Below are 17,541 nucleotides of genomic sequence, written 5' to 3'. Positions count from 1 at the left end.
ATTTATTAAAGTTTCAACCATTACATAAAGAAAAAGTAAACATACCACATTTAACATTAAACAAAAACAAAACAACACATCTCAATATAAAAAAAGAAAAAAAACAGAGAAATAAAACCCATTGAACAAAAACAAAAACACAAAGAAAAATACATCAGATCTCCTCATTACTATTCTTTAATTAACTTATTTCCTTGACCTCCTCACACCTCCCTTTTTTGTATTCTAAGTTCTATTTCAGCAAATCCTTTCCCTCTTTTAAAATTTTTGTCCTGTAAATTGTCTTAATATAATGTAGCTTTACTTTTCCTCCTTTCAACAATTAACAGTCAGTTATTCCCAAATCCTTTATATCATTCCTGCTAAAATCATATAATATTATTCCAACATCCTTCTAACAAATAATCATTTTACAATGTTTCTGTAAATAGTCTTTAAATTTCCTCCAATCTTCCTCCACCGACTCTTCTCCCTGGTCTCGGATTCTGCCAGTCATTTCCGCCAGTTCCATATAGTCCATCACCTTCATCTGCCATTCTTCCCTGGTGGGTAAATCTTGTGTCTTCCAATACTTTGCAATAAGTATTCTTGCATACCATTTCTCAATCAGATCTGGATTCTCTGAATAGCACAGAATGTTTTAGAAATAGGTTTAGATGACCATGCACATAAACATTTACAGCATAATAGTCAATAATAATTTCACAGCATAGCCTACTGTCTAGGTATCGTTAAGACTCTCTGTGTAACCAGCAGTTCCTCCCTGTACAATTGGGGAAGATTGAAGCAGGCAAGATTTTGCTCATGCACAGTAAGACATAATGTATGACTTGCTGTGATGTGTGGACCTGGCCAATGTAACCCAAGAAATCAATATATTCTGTAGCTTTCCATTTTGTTTTGCATCTTCATCCAGCAAATTGTGTTAGACAGTTACACTGTGTCTTTAAAAAACAAAAGAAATTGTGTAAGTTAGCTGGGCTTGCACCATTGCCATTGATCTCACTTTTCACATTTAATGGTGCTGTTTGATTTGGAGAAATGTTTGGAGTGGAATGTTCAGTTCCTCTGCAGACAGAAGCCTGCTTGGGTGTGGGAAATGGAAGTAGCCATATTTTGGCTCCATTACAGAAGAACATTCAGTGATGATACACTTCAGTTATCAAGTCGGGGAGTGGGGAATTCATAGATTCTTTCTGCTCCAGCTTCTGTACCTCAGTGTTTGGGTCTCATGAAGTGGTGCCTTGACTTCGAGTTTGCAAAATAATAATAATAATAAACTGGAATGAAATAAGATGGGCTAGTGTTTGCTGTTTACTTAACCATTTCCATACAGAACAATTATTGACATACTCGCCTTTCCTCATCTCCCTCTCCTCCCAGTGCCACATCTGCCTACCTTTAAAGGCAGTTGATTTGTTTTTAACGTACACAGAATGGGATAAGTAGGGAAGTGTGGTATTTTGTGCACTGAATTTGAAAGCTGCAGTTTTGCCCTTGGAAAAGGAGCTGCTTGGCCGAATCCCTCAATATTATGAAGTCAGTGTTTAGATTTGTAGGTGTATGTGTATGTGGCTGTGTGTGTTCAGTTACTTCTTTCACCCTGGAGAATCTGGAGTCTTCCCAATAGTTAAAGTTCATTGTATATAAGCACACAAACATGTTTCATAGTGTTGGCTAAAAGTATTCTGAAAAGCACTGAAATTAGGAATGGGTATAGGCTGCAGGGATGTGGGTGGTGCTGTGGGTTAAACCACAGAGCCTAGGGCTTGCCGATCAGAAGGTTGGCGGTTCAAATCCCCACGACGGGGTGAGCTCCCATTGCTTGGTCCCTGCTCCTGCCAACCTAGCAGTTCGAAAGCACATCAAAGTGCAAGTAGATAAATAGGTACTGCTCTGGCGGGAAGGTAAATGGCGTTTCCGTGTGCTGCTCTGGTTTCACCAGAAGTAGCTTAGTCATGCTGGTCACATGACCCGGAAGCTGTACGGCAGCTCCCTTGGCCAGTAAAGCGAGATGAGCACCGCAACCCCAGAGTCGTCTGCGACTGGACCTAATGGTCAGGGGTCCCTTTACCTTTATAGGCTGCAGACTTAGACATTTCCAAAGGTGTGTATTTCACTAAAATCAATTAGAGTTACTTCAATGTAATGTGTTTTGTATTTGATGGAATAGTTAAGTTGATAGGTTAAGATAAGTTGATAGATTAAGATAACACAAAGCTGAAGCAGATTTTTGGAGGGGCTGGGGATAAGCTTTGTTAGATATTTCAGCCTTTGACTCTGGATGAAACAAGGAAAATTAACTGAAAATTCAACATCATATGTATGTTGGGACTGGACAGAACTAAATGTCCCCCCAGGGGGGCATTTGAAGCATTTATATGCCTCTTCACTCATATTGTATTTCAAAGTGGTGTTGCTTTTCTTATGACATTTCATATTTAGATGCGCATTGTGAAAATGGTGCATGAAGTCACCTGAAGGAAGCAGTGGTACTAAGACATTTTCATCACTAATTTTAAATTTACCCCCTGGCATTGTTGGATATTATTTTAGAGTTAAGCCAGTGTTATTGAAAGCAGAACCTACTCTGGAAACTTCCTGTCAAGCATCAATGGAGTCACCGTGTAACCATGTGGCCTCTTACCGCCCTGGAAACTAGTGAGTCCATTGATCAGCTTTTCCCATCCTGGCATTGTACAGATGTTTTGGACTAGAGTTGTGTTGGCTGAGATTGATGGATGTTGTAGTCCAAAAGTTCCTGGAGAGCACCAGGTTTCGGAAGGCTGGCATGTTTGCACACCCAGAAACACCCACCTTGAGTCAAGTAGACTTGAGTGATGAGGATGCTTTAGTATATTTCAGAAAGCACCTTACATGCTGAAAAGCATGTTTAGCGACTGCTCATAATAGACAGTTGCCAAGTCACTTATAAAAAGTTAGATACTGATCGACATAAAAGTGATAGGCTTTAAGGCATAGCCTTGCATTTATATTGGCAGAAGGACTAGTTTCTTAGCTGTTAAACCCATTAGTAAGGAATATACACAGGACAGCTGAAGTGATGCAACAATAGCTTTGACACACAGTGTCAAATAGTTGAAGGGAAAGAAGGCAACTGCTTCTCTCTATCTCTCTCCCGCTTGCTGTATACTGGTATCCAAATTATATGTTTGGATAAATTGTCCAGTCCAGTTCTTAGCAGCTCAGAGAACTATAATGAAAATAACTCTAGATGTTAAATTACTGTCTTAACTAACAGTATGATGGGGTAACTTGATTCACAAACTATGTTGTTTTACATAAATATTCCCCTTTGCAAAACTTCGCTTTCACTTTTGTTTTCTCTGTTTCTGTCAAGGTTATGTTCAGGCCCTACCTCTTCTGGACATAGAAGAGATTATCAGCCCTGCCCTGGCTGTAGACTCAGTTCAAAGGCTCTGTTGCAGGGGTCAGCAAACTTTTTCAGCAGGGGGCTGCTCCACTGTCCCTCAGACCTTGTGGGGGGGGGGGCTGGACTATATTGTTTTTTTTTGGGGGGGGGATGAACAAATTCCTATGCCCCACAAATAACCCAGAGATGCATTTTAAGTAAAAGGACACATTCTACTCATGTAAAACATGCTGATTCCTGGACTGTCCAGGGGCCAGATTTAGAAGGCGATTATCAGGCCTTAGTTTGCATAAGGTAAAGGTAAAGGGACCCCTGACCATTAGGTCTAGTCATGACTGACTCTGGGGTTGCGGTGCTCATCTCGCTTTATTGGCCGAGGGAGCTGGCGTACAGCTTCCGGGTCATGTGGCCAGCATGACTAAGCCACTTCTGGTGAACCAGAGCAGTGCATGGAAACGCCGTTTACCTTCCCGCCAGAGTGGTACCTATTGATCTACTTGCACTTTGACGTGCTTTTGAACTGCTAGGTTGGCAGGAGCAGGGACCGAGCAACGGGAGCTCACCCCGTCACGGGGATTCGAACTGCTGACCTTCTGATTGGCAAGTCCTAGGCTCTGTGGTTTAACCCACAGTGCCACCCACGTTTGCGTACCCATCCTCTATTGGAAGCAAACAGTTGGCTAATACCTTCCCTCTTATATACAGTCCCCTCCCCCCGTCCAGTTCTACATGCTGTGCCATCAGGAATCAGGTAATGGTTAGCACTAGCTTTCAAAGCATGCTTTGTAGACCTGCTTTAAATTATGATTTAGGGGTTACTGCTAACTGTAAGTTAGCCCAGTTCTGATATCACAGCAACCTTGGTTTCATGGAACTAGAAACACAGGATGAGATCCGTTGAGCCTGCAAGATGTTCCAAATGGATTAGAACATGACGTTGGAAATGGGTCGCTGTCATTCTACAGATGCTGTAGCCTCAATCTCAGTGCTGTTGTGCTCGAGATGGAGTGTTGGGTTTGTAGACAGATGAGATCATAGGAGGTAGTGTTTTCCATCCTTTCCAAAAATCCATTGGAGATTTATTTTAATGCACCACGTGAGTTAATTCCAGGAGGCTTATAGTCATACAATTGCTTAAGAGCCTACAAGGAATGTAGAAATTCCACCAGCTGCAGTTTCAGCAGTTACTGCAATTAATGTGCGCTTCAGGTTTTAGCTTGATCTGCCTTCCATGTCAGCCTCTTTTGGCCATGCCAAAAGTTTGGCAAGTTATCCTGTTCTGTGTAAACATGAATGTACAATCCTTCGATGCATCTGCTGAGAAACTAAAAATATTGCTTGCTGTTGTGGTTTCCTCAGTAGCCCTCAGCCTCTAGTTAACTCTTCCACACTGAGCCTTTTTGCCACACAGAGTAAAAGCAATGGGTTTGCTGCTGCTTGAATTTGTAACTGAAACTGCTGCTCCTCACCCTCCACAAGCTGCAACACTGCCCAAAACTTGTTCTATCCAGTTTTCCTCCTTGTCTTCCTAGAGATACATTCCTTTGGCTCCATGCAAGCTTAAAGCATGTGGCCAGAGTGGCGCGGGCTGGGGGGGCCATTCACAAGCTTCAGCTTTCTAATTTTCTATTCCTTAGCATGAAATGTTTTCCCCATTTTTGTCCACTGTGTGTTGCATTACCTTCTCTCAGCATTTTATTTTCCCCTGCATGTCCTTCCCATAAAGATCCTGATTTCACAAAATTTTCCCAAGTTAACATAATTGCTGTGCTAAACATTGAACTGCCCTGGGCAGACCCGTTTAACTCCCTCCTTCAGTCTTGTACTAGCTGGATCTACGGCGTTAAAGCTAACTACATGTGCACTTTAATTTAGGTTGTGCATGATGTGTATTATAATTATTAAGTATTTATTTATTTTGATGGTAGGGGGCTTGCTCCTTTATCTGCCTGCTGCAGTATCTTCAAAACAGTCACCGTGCATAAATGCTACTGACCACAGGCTTCTTGGACCGGAATCACACACATGTGTGTGCCTGTGTGTGCCTCTTTTGTGCAAATCTGATATATCAGAAAACTTGTATATCAAAAACAAAATCAATGTTAAAGGTGCACACACACACACACACACACACACGGTGTGATCTGTGGCTTTCTCCTGCTGAAGGAAGTTGACAGCAAGCATAATGCAAAGGGGGTTAGCCACTGGCAGTCCTAAAAAGCCCCACTGCAGCAGAATATATTATTCATTTGGAAGAGGGAGAATACTAGGGAAACAGGATTTTTATTACATAATTATGCCTCCCCCATAAAGCTTTGAATAAATGCTATAGCTGCGGATCATTAAACTGCCACCTCACATGCTGCTATGATCACAGAGTTCCGCACATGTTAAAGGCTGTACAGTGTGGACACGCTGTCCGTTCCCTTGCAACATTCATGAATTTTAAACTCCCCACTCCTAAGTACAATGGAAATGGCCTGATCAGAATGTGCAATGCACTCTCTGTCCTGGAACCTAAGATGCTCGTTCGAGGGTGGATATGCAGACATCCACAACTTTTTGTTTTTGTTTCCTGAAAGATTTAATTAAAAGATTGAAAGGAAGGGAAATGAAAATGCAATTTCTGCCTAAATAAATAAAATACAGAGTCATGTGTACTCTATCACTATCAGGTGGATAGAGTCAAGGAATCCTGAAAAGGTTGTGTATGAAAATAAAGACTTTTTATGGTGACCCTAGTGTCTGCTACTGGAGTTACTTTGATATGAGCCCCCAGGAAGATGAAATTATTGTTATGAATGTATGAGAGAGGGCCCAGATGCCTCAAAATTCTTGATTTAGCAAATGGTAGGATGTAATTAATATCTGGAGTATTAAGGGAGTATTGGAGTATTAATGGAACATGTGCAGTGTAAGAATACAGGCTGAGCCTGTTCTCCTGTTCAAGAGATCAGCTGACAGATGCCATGAAAGAACAAAGACGGCTGATGGCAGTCATTACCCTGAGAAAAGGTGGCACATTCAATGTCAGACAAGGAGCAGGGTGGAATTCCTCCCCTAGCTGTGTGTTAGTTAGCAAAAGACAATAGCAGAGTTGGGAGGGAAAAGTTGCCAGGGTTACAGAGGGGCATGATGTCACCACAGGAAAAAAGATGTCCTTTTACACCAGGCTTGAGTTGCTTTTGGAGCAAGGGTTTTTGAGAAGAAGGGAGGGGCAGGACATCATGTGGGGCTGGTTGGGAGAGGCAGCACTGAGAGACTGGACTCAAGCGGGCTGAAGCTATGAAGAGAGCAACAGAAGACACTATTGGGATATAATGTTCTACCAGTTGCATAGCATCGGTTGCTGGTGCCTGGGGCAGCCATGTGCTAGGTTGGGGGTGGGGTGACAGCCTAGCCACTGACGCTAGAACGACCCCACCAGAGCCACGTGGGCCTAAGCTGAGCCCCCTGCCTGCCTACACAGGGGGGACCCCACCAGCTGGCACGGCTCTCAGCGAGCAGAGGGAAGCACCGGGCCATGCTGTGCTGGGGTGTCTGGTTCACGCTCAGGGCCACAGCCCCCCATACTATGCCCCTGTGGTCTACACTCCCTCCACCAAAACTCAGGTGTAAATATGTGTAAACAAACCATATTAAAGACACTGCAGTCTCTGCCATGCCTCATTCCAAAGGAGCACAAACCCTGGTGGAGTGCAAAGACCCTGGAATCTTGTTCCCACTCGGCAGACATTGGGGTGACCTGTAATACTGTTATTCCTTACCAATTACATGGCAAAGGTAGGACAACAAAAAACAATGAAGGAGAAACAATTGCGTTAACTGCAGGAAATGAAATAGGTAATTCATAGATACATTGTACATCTACAGTCTTACTGGCATATATTTGAGTTAAACTACAGTTATAAACACATTTGCAGTGAAACAGAGCTCCACTTCTGTGACGTTTCTGTGTTGCAGCTTTGCGTTCCTAGAGCTGTGCAGCTTCTCCACTGAAATAAGTGAGGAAGCTGGAAAGTGTCTTGCGCATTGCAAATTATCTGGGGCAGCAGAAATTCAAGTGCTGTGTTGTGTTTAGACATTAACAATGTGCCTTATTTCCAAACGTTAAAAGAGCAACAGGTTATGGTGCCATCTTGTTTTGCTGATGTCGCCACCATCTATGTTTAGTCCTGAAGAGCAAACTGTATTTATAGGGTGGAAGGCATTGTGGGGAAGATACATTGCCCTACAGATTGTTGTTGTTGTTGCTGCTTCCTTGAAACCACAAGCGGACAGATGGACACACATCTGTGATCTGGGAAAGCTGAATCCAAATTGCACCTCTGACACTGACTTGCTGGCAGGCACACAGAGTTGGGCACAACACCGGGGGGCTATCCTGTGTGCATAGCATCACACATGTGGCGCCCCACCCCTTATTGGGCCACACCTGCCAGGATGTGTGGGCAGCTTTCGAGACACACTGGCAATTGTGGCATGGGGTATGGAGGGTGAAAATTGCTTTCCCAGCCCTTCTGCCTGGTGTGCTGGTGTTTGCACGGGGGCAGCGGGGGATGGGAGTTCCCTCAATATTGGGTGGGGTCTCAACACCCTGCCTTGAAATATGGAGAGGGTTGAAGCCCATTCTTCCCTCTATAGCTGGTTCCCTTGCTTACTGAGCATCATTCTTCTCCCACTGTGGTTGTGGGATGAATGAAACAAGGATGCTAAAGCCCGTAGCACATTAAAAATGCTATATGAGTGATGGTTTTTTTAAAAAGCCCTCTTAATCAGAAGAATTAGGAAGTGATTGTCAAGTTGATATACATAAGGATGCTCAAGTGGTCCAGTCAGAGGGCCTGATGAAAGTACTTCATCAGGTGTTTGGTTTTGCCCATCATCCTCTTGTTTGACTTCAGGTTGTACTACCCTAGGTGCTTGTAGCAGGAGAAACCCTGAGTGAGGACAAGAATGCTGTGTGATTACAGGTTCTTCTGTGGTGCTTTAAACCTCATAACAAACTTGTTCAGTGAGGTCAGAGAATCAACATACTTCAGTTTCAACTAGCATTGCTTTAAAATGAGTCGTTTGTAGTAGTGCTTTCTGATGGTCGCAGTGAATTGTGGTAGAGAAGTCGTTGAATTTTGTGCTTCGTTCCTGAGCCGAACGGAACGAGTCGCCGTGTCTCACACAATTTTGCTTGTTCAACTACCAAACGACCAGAAGGCAGGACTTAGGCTGATTATGAGTCTGTGAATGAATGCATGGAAGGTGCCTGTAAAATATATGAAGAGCACCTGAAGAGAATGAATCCTAACAAGCCTTCAATTATTACATATATTAGCCAGTAATTTGATTTCATTGATGACTTGGCTCACCTCAGCTGCCTTGTTTATTGTGCTGATACTCAGACATACAGTACCAGACATACAATAAAGACTGGATAAAGGAAAATATCTTATGTCCCTCTCCATAGGCAAGCTCAGCAAGCAAGCAAATAAGACACCATGGTTTAAGGGGGTTTTGAGGGAAGGTGTATACAGCGTTCTGAAGTGAAAGTTGTTGTATTGTAGTCTTCCTGTTCATTCTTGTTAGTCTGTATTTGAGACAAAATCTGTTAGAATTCCAAGGGGCTTTCTCAGCTTAAAACTCAAAGAAGTAAGGATATGCCTTCCGCTGGTATTTTAGTTTAATTGTCTTTGCTTAGACCAGCCTTTATCAACCTGTGGGTCCCCAGATGTTGTTGGACTACAACTCCCATCACCCCTAGCTAGCAAGGCCAGAGCTCAGGGATGATGGGAGTTGTAGTCCAACAACATCTGGGGACCTTAGACAGTTCTACTTTTGTTCCTCATTCACGGTATTCACTTCTGCTTTACCACAGTCGCTGTATGTACCCCTCTCTGGGTTTCCCCCCAGTGTTATTTCTTGGAGGCAACGAAGAATAAAATAAATACTCATTAGATAAAAAAAAGTGAAAATGAGTAGTTTATTTGTAGATACGAAGTTTTATTTCACACACACACACACACACACACACACACACACACACCCCTCAGGAGGATTGCATTAGGTTGATGCTTGAATACTTTCCCAAAAGTCCAGATTGCTACAGTGAACAGTAGCTTGGATAAGTGATCTCTTGAAAACAGTGAGTGCAGTAGGTGTGGACACAGGAAGGTCAGCGTTAAGTGCCCTGATGACAGTCCACTTTTAAACATCAGGGTTTTCTTTTTAAATGTGAAGCTTAAGTGCTTTGCTTTCTGTTCTACAGTTAAATAACGTTTTGAAAATATGCATATATTGCTTCCTGCACTGCATACAAGGAAAGACTGAGACAAATAAAAAATCATATTCAGAAGTCCTCATTTGGTGACAAAAATGTAGTGATATACGTGTGTGCTGTTAAACATCATAATAAAATTATGGATGCATAATATCCACAGCTTTGAACAATAGAGAAGGTTTGTCAAATATTGCATTCAAATAAATGCCAGGTTCTGTTTCTGGCACCTGCAATTAAAGGATTCTGGATCAGGGGCATAGAAGGGCCCCTTTCCCGGAACCCTGGAGAGATGCTGATATACCAAAGTAGTCATTCTCCAACTTGGTGCCCTTTTGGATTACCACTCCTGTCAGCAAAGTTGTAGTCTAAGGGCAGCCTATGTGGTGCCTTCCAGAAGTTGTTGAACTACTACTGGCCTATGATCAGGTAATGGGAATTACAGTCTAGCAATAACTGGAGGGCAGCAGACTGGGAATCCCTGGTGTACATAGTACTTGGGCTTAGCTGGACCAGTAGTTTGACATAAGGCTGCATATCAGTATATCCTAATCATCAGATGATGGGCAAGGTTCCATCAACACAACACTTCCAAAGGTGGAAATATGACTCTGTTGTGCTTATTAACAAGTTACTCCATTTTGCACTGGTTCCCTGCCTGTCCCTTTTCACCCATATTCTGACTTTTGGTGTCACTTACACAGCTGGAACTGCATTATTGAAAAGGGGTTGGTTTTTATCAGACGTTTTATTAAATACAAGTTGACTCCCCCTCCCAATTGCTTTATAAGGGAGCCAAGCAAAATAGCAACTGAATTTTACTTCAATGCTGGCAATAGGGCAGCGTCCTCCATCACACTGAATGACAGCAGGCTCATTTAAATGGCTTAGGGCAGGCCATGTGGCACACATGGTTCTGTCCTCTGAACACCTCACCCCTACTCCCTACTGCCAGCATTTCCTAGAATCATAAAATCATAGAATCATAGAGTTGGAAGAGACCACAAGGACCATCGAGTCCAACCCCCTGCCAAGCAGGAAACGCCATCAGAGCACTCCTGACATATGGTTGTCAAGCCTCTGCTTAAAGACCTCCAAAGAAGGCAGCTGCCTCACGCTGCCTAATGGCCTCACGCTGCCTAATGTCTGAGGCAGCTGCCTCACGCTGCCTAATGGCAGGGCTGGCACTGGCTTGCTGGGCTGGCACTGGCTCCCTATCCTTCTGGTTTTGTGCAAGACAGCTGCTACCTAAACTGTACATCACTCCCCATACTACCACCACATCTAAATAATCACGACTGTGAGCAACAAGGACCTTAATTGTATCAAAGCTTCTCATTTGCTTCTCCACAACTGTTGATTCTCTCTCATGCTTGTAGAGATGTCCTGCTACGTTTTGCTGGTAGTCACTGCCTTGCTTAATAGCATGCTGTTTACATGACCATAGAAGAATGAAAGCCTCTCCTCCAATTTGAGGTTACTACTGCGGTGCTTTGCTTCACTAGCTCATCATTACGGGGCCTTGGGGGCTCTCTTGCATTCACGAATGTGCCTCTTATGGGAAATCCTCTTTCATTCCTAAGTTAAGATATCATTGGATCCTTTTCTTATTATTTTCATTAATTGAATTAGAAACTCCTCCCTCTTCTGGTACTTGTCTATGACACTCCAAGCCATCTGTCTCAGGATAAGATTTTGGAGCAGCTCCTAAGCTTCAGTATACATCTCCCTGGAAATCTTTAGGTAGTATTTTCGTCGTCTTGTCCTGTGTCTTGCTTCCCATTATTCTATATATCCCTCCCTCTTGAGAAGATGCTGAAAATGAACCAAGAAAGATCCAGACATTAGGAAATATGGAAAATGGCTTACATTGCCTTAGCTCTAGTTCTTAGCTGGTTCTGACATGTTTATTGTTACATGAACAGGGCTTAGAGTGGGATCTGCCAACTTGGTTAGGTTACTCTAAATCCCAGGGAAGAGTCTGCCATGCATTGAAAAGTTAGCATATAAAAATGTGAACTAAAGATGTTGTACCACTTTAAATTTGTAATTTTCCCTTGGACTAGCCTAGATATTTTAGGTAGCAAGTGCTGTCAGCACTGTCCCTAAGAGCTAGGTCTTCATTTTGGCCCTGCATTGGTAACAGAGTGTAGGCTTGAGTGCAGACTTCCTGGGGAAAAGAATGCACTTAATTCTATTATTACAGTGCTGGATGGTAGCTGCCTCTTTTCATCTCTTCCCTACCTATTTAAAGGAAGCTTCCGTTGGTGCTGCTTCATTGGAGAAATGGTCCTATGGTGGCATAAGAGCACTGTATTAGAGGCTTTGTCGGGTGAAGATGGGATTAAGTGGGAGCAAGCTGTAGAAGTGTGTTTAAGGGTCTCAAGAAGGCAAGTGGGTGGGTGAACGCGTGTGTGTGCGCGCACACAGGCATGTATGTATGTAGAGCTGTCTCCTTTGCCTTCCATAGCATGCTTCTCTAGTATGTTTCAGAGCAGAGGTTTGTATTGCAATAGCTGAAGCCCTGATTAGCATTAAGTTGCCCACGTGTTAGCTTGCTCTTGGTGAAAAATACTTTGCTGGCCAAGCAGGGCATGCCAAAGCAGGGTAATCTTTCTGCACAATCATGACTTCTGTGCTAACTAAAACATCTAATTTGGCTTGTACTTGAAATAGCGCCTGGAGGGTACACTCCATGAAGTATCATAGTTGTGCAACACCCATACCTTCCAATTTGGGCTGTGCAGAGTACTGACATGGGCCCTACTGAAATGAAAAGAGGTTGCGCTGACTTTAGCAGTGCTTGGTGGGGTGTGTGCCTTTGATCAGGTTAACTCACTGAACTGTGGGACTTCCTCTGTTGTCTTGGAAGCTCTGACAATGTCAAAATAGCTTTGGATTTAAAAACCAGACACCTTGTCACCAATTGGCCTAACTGGCAGGTCATGCAGATTTTTTTTCTTTTTTTGTTCTAGCAGAAATATGGATGGCTTTGCTGCACATAATCACTTAGAAAAGACATTCTGAATACAAGGGATTGGCATATGAGAGCTGCTTTGCTGTAGTTGTTTTTAAATACTATAGCCGAGGTTTTTAAGGGGGGGGGGAACAGTGCGATTTTTACAGTTAAATTTTTTAATGGAAAAATGCAGGTGCAATTGTGGGCTTTCTAGCTATTTGAGGAATTGAGATCTATTCTGTTTTTGTTTTTTTCTTGTTTCTTTCCATTTCCTTCTTTTAAAGGAAACAGATGCATTCTTGTAACCGAGATCTGAGAGTGACATTTCTCCAATGAGAGGACAGGACACAAGGGGGGGGGGGAAGAATTCAAGAACTACATGCCAAAAGCTTTTTACTCTGGATGACAGGCCAACATACAATTGTCTTTAATGACTTGATTACTGTTGTGCCACATAAACCTGTAGCATTGTTATTTAGCACTTTGTACATGCTGTTGTATAGATTTACAGTCTTTGTCCTCCAAACAACAAGAATCTCAGGTTGGCAGAGTGAGCCTCTTGCTAATTCCACTGTCCTTGGCTGTGCAGGATATGGTGGCCCAGAAAAGGGCTTTCTCTGTGGTGGCCCCTAAGTTGTGGAACTTACTTCCAACACAGGTGTATCTAGTATCTTTGTTGTATAGCTTCCACTGTACGCTGAAGATACAACTCTTTACTGTGACTTAACAGCTAAGGTATTTTGTGGGGCCCAACTTCTTTTGTTTCACTCTGTACTGTTCTGTTTTGTTTGGAACAATTTTACTTGTTTTTATAATTGCACACTCAGGTCCTTTTTTTGGACACAATGCATTCCCTGGAATTCGTTCATTAGGCAAGTGGTCGCATAAGAAGCTGACAATTTCCATTATTTCCTATGCGAATGTTTCTAATCTGTGGTTTGTCCAATCTCCTCCCATTTCCTCCATAGTTTCTTCCTGAAATGGCTGCAGCCAACCAGCAACCCCCCCCCCCCGATTTGTCTGATCTCTCTCCCTGCATGGTTTCTGCCCCCAAATGGCCACCACCAACCAGCAAAGCATAAAGTAGTAAGGAAGTGGGCAAATGCAAGTTATTCAGAATCTGCAGTGTGTATATCGAGGTTTGGGTACTACCGTATTTTTCGCTCTATAGGACGCACTTTTTCCCTTCAAAAATGAAGGGAAAATGTGTGTGCGTCCTATGGAGCGAAGACGTCATAGCCCCACGACCCTCTCCCAGCAGGAGAGGTGACGCCCGGCTATTGCAGCAGCCTCTTTAGCCGCGCGCCACCTCTCCAGCCAGGAGCCTCTCCACTGTGCGCCTTTCCACTGCTCCCTGACTTGCTCTTTGGGGCTGGTGGTGGGCTTCTCCCTGCCAGCCCCAAAGAGCAGGTCGAAAGGAACCTGAAGCCCGAACCCTCTCGCTCTCCAGGCTTCCAAGGTAGCCGCCTTGGAAACGGCACCTTGTTTTAGAGGGGGAAAACAAGAGGGGGGAAATTCTCCCCCTCTCTGCGCAGCTCCTCCTGCCGCTTCGCTGAAGGGGCGCTGGGCAGAGAGGGGGAGAATTTTTTTTTCTTGTTCTCCCCCCTCTAAAACAAGGTGCGTCCTATTGTCCGGTGCATCCTATGGTGCAAAAAATACGGTATGTTAAGATAAGTGAATTTTCGCATAAGCAGCATTTTGAAAATGGGACCTGCATGTATCTTATTATATTGGTATAACCTGCCCTGGAACCTTGTCGTGAAGGACATGTAATAAATCTTACATAGATAGACAGACAGTGTTGTGGAAGAGGCGCACAAGTCTCTCGCTCTCAATTGTGCAGGCATCTAGCCAGTGTAAGCCAAGTCCTGTGCTTATGACTGCAGAGGGGCTTTGCTTGTGTGCCTTTTGCCCTCAGACAAAACAGTACAGGGGATGTTGGAGGGGGGAGAGACATATGCCTCTTGTCCATAATACCTTTGCAGTGCCATATTGCTATTGTTTTTAACTGGAAGCTACTTTGGAAAGTCTTTGAAAAAGCCTTGATACACAGTGTTTCTCTGCAACATCTGCACCGTTTTGACAACTGAGCTATTGTGCAGACTCAAGATAGCACTCCTTTTGCGGGGGAACCCACACTTCCCTATCACTTTCACAGCAGTATTTTGCTGCAGGAATCACATGGCTCCCTTCTAGCTTCTCAAGGTCTACCTCGCATTCCCAGCCTAGCCCAAGATCCTCATATCTGTGTTTTCTCCCTTTCCTTGGCTCAAACCAGGGAGAGAAAACAGAGATGGCGTTTCTGTTTGCATTTTGCAAACATTTCTGATCTTTTTTCCAAGGTCCCCTGATTATTTTTTTAGGTCCTCTAAGTGTCACCAGTCATTCCAGTGATTGAATTTTCCAGAGCTAAAAAATTATGCAAGGGGTACCAGGTTGTGTCACTTGGTGCTGTTTAACAAGAGGGGGTGTTGCTTTCCTTTGCTTTATTAAAATTTCAGCGTTCAATTGGATCTCTCCTGTACAAGGCTCTCTTGCAATAAGGAAACATAAGAGAACTGGACCTCTTACGCAGGCACAAATGCTCCAAGGTTTGCTTGCACCAAGCCCCTTTGTTAAACCCTTTGCCTTAGTTTTGTAGCTTTTCAATCTATTGTAACATAAAATACAGTGGTACCTCCGTTTATGGACAGGATCCGTTCTGGAGGTCTGGCTGGATCCCGACGTTTTCGCAACCGGAGAGACCGCTTCTGTGCATGCGCGCATGGCAAAATCCTGGAAATATACTTCCCGGTTTGCCGTTTACGTATCCCGAAGTTTACATAACCAGAGGGATATGTAAGTGGACTGTATGCAAAAGGGTGAAGAATTTCTTGAAGTAGGAACCTTGTTCTCTGAGACTTATATGGGTCTGATGGTAGGCTTTGATTAGTCACCGATGGTATGTGAGGTGTCCTGATAGAGCAATGCTCCAGATGTTATTAACCCAAACAAAACTCCTGAAGTATGGTTGAGACTGCAGCATGGCTAGGTAAGACAGAGCTGTGCTGGTAATTCAGACAAAAGGCATCTCGGATGCCAGGGGGCTTAAAGTTCACAATCATCACATTCAGAGGAGTTAACAGTTCCTGTGTGTGTTGATCATCTCCGGCTTGGCAAAGACTATTTACAGTTCTCTGATTGCATCCCCAGTTCGGTGGCTATATAAACAGATAAATCTTCTTTATAAATGTATGCATATGAAGGCATGTTTGTATATAATTGTCAACTGGCAAGGTACTTATAAATGCTTAACTATAAATCTGTGGATGTACATATTCAAGACCCGCGTGCTGTTCCCAGTTTTATGTTGGTGTAACTTTGCTATAGAAGTCATTACAGTTTTCGACTCCTGTCTGCAGTGCAGAATGCAAAAAAATAAAAATAAAATAGTTATGCATAACTTTGCATCTGCTACAAGTATATATCATGGCATCCATTTATTTGTTAGCATTTTCAAAAATGGGTGTTTGGAGTAAGAGTTAAATTGGACTGGAAAAGTTTAGCAAAGTTTAGCCTTCAGTGAGTCAAACCATTCTCTCTTGCTGCTCCTTGTGGATAGAATGTGACTGCAGAACACATTTTATGATGATAGATCCGCCTTCCTTCCTTCCTTCCTTCCTTCCTTCCTTCCTTCCTTTCTTTCTTTCTTTCTTTCTTTCTTATCCTTTTGGGATAGCTTGGTCAGTAGAGCACGAGTCTCTTAATCTCTGGGCTGTGGGTTCAAGCCCCACATTGGGCAAAAGATTCCTGCATTGCAGGGGTTGGACTGGATGACCCTCGGGGTCCCTTCCAACTCTGTGATTCTAAACACACATTTTAAACCTTTAGTCCTCTTGACCCTCAGCTGAAGTGAGGGTTCTGTCATGTGCAGAACTTCATTTAATCACATCTGTCATTTGCTCCCCTTCCTTGCATCTACCTCTTTTCTTCCTAATTTATCCCTATACAGTCAAAACAAACACATCAAAAATAGTACAAAATTCAGAACTTAAAAACTGCAAGCTAAAACATAAATAAATAAAAATGATAATTCAACAACACTTGATACCACTTTTTTTTTAAACAGAACTAAGGAACATATTATTGAGTCAGACCATCACCCAAATATTTGTTAAACAGAAAAGGAATCGCCAGTGAAATAATTGTTTTGATAAAGAATTTGATTGGTGAATAACATTGGAATTGCAGTTTTTGTGCTGGATTTAAGATCCTTTAAAAAGTAATTTATCTCTTGCAAGCTGCCCTGGGATCTTTAGATGAAAGGCAATATATAAATCAAATAAATAACAAATATAAATATATATTTTTATTTAAAAAACAGCATTTGTAGACTGCACATTTTAATACACAAGAGGGACCTAAGGCCTAAATTCTGTAATCTCCATGTGATGGATCAAGGATAAACAAATGGTTAGAGAATGACAGTGATGGGAAATTGGCCAGATACTAAGTTCCAGAAGTGTGAAGCAAATAATAAAATAAATCAAATCAAATCAAATATCACCTTCTAAATAAACACTTACTACTGTAAATGGACTGGGACGCGGGTGGCACTGTGGGTAAAACCTCAGTGCCTAGGACTTGCCAATCGTATGGTCGGCGGTTCGAATCCCCGCGGCGGGGTGAGCTCCCGTCTTTCGGTCCCAGCTCCTGCCCACGTAGCAGTTTGAAAGCACCCCTAAGTGCAAGTAGATAAATAGGTACCGCTTTATAGCGGGAAGGTAAACGGCGTTTCCGTGTGCTGCGCTGGTGCCGGCTCGCCAGAGCAGCTTCGTCATGCTGGCCACGTGACCCGGAAGTGTCTCCGGACAGCGCTGGCCCCCGGCCTCTTAAGTGAGATGGGCGCACAACCCTAGAGTTGGACACGACTGGCCCCTA

The 17,541-nt window shown here is 43.2% G+C and overlaps 1 protein-coding gene and 1 pseudogene across 4 annotated transcripts in view; both read left to right on the top strand.

The window, feature by feature from the left end:
- The window catches only part of MAML3 (mastermind like transcriptional coactivator 3), a 271,946-nt gene that overhangs the window by 40,474 nt on the left and 213,931 nt on the right, over positions 1 to 17,541 (top strand). The window lies entirely within an intron of this gene.
- Positions 7,017 to 9,215, top strand: LOC307223844 (enhancer of rudimentary homolog pseudogene; annotated as a pseudogene). Its single transcript has one exon. The product of its transcript is annotated as an enhancer of rudimentary homolog pseudogene (transcript).

This window comes from Podarcis cretensis (genome assembly GCF_951804945.1).
Source record: "Podarcis cretensis genome assembly, chromosome: 9".
NCBI lineage: Eukaryota > Metazoa > Chordata > Lepidosauria > Squamata > Lacertidae > Podarcis > Podarcis cretensis.
Note: the sequence above shows the minus strand (reverse complement) of the source record. Positions and strands in the feature narration are given on the sequence as shown.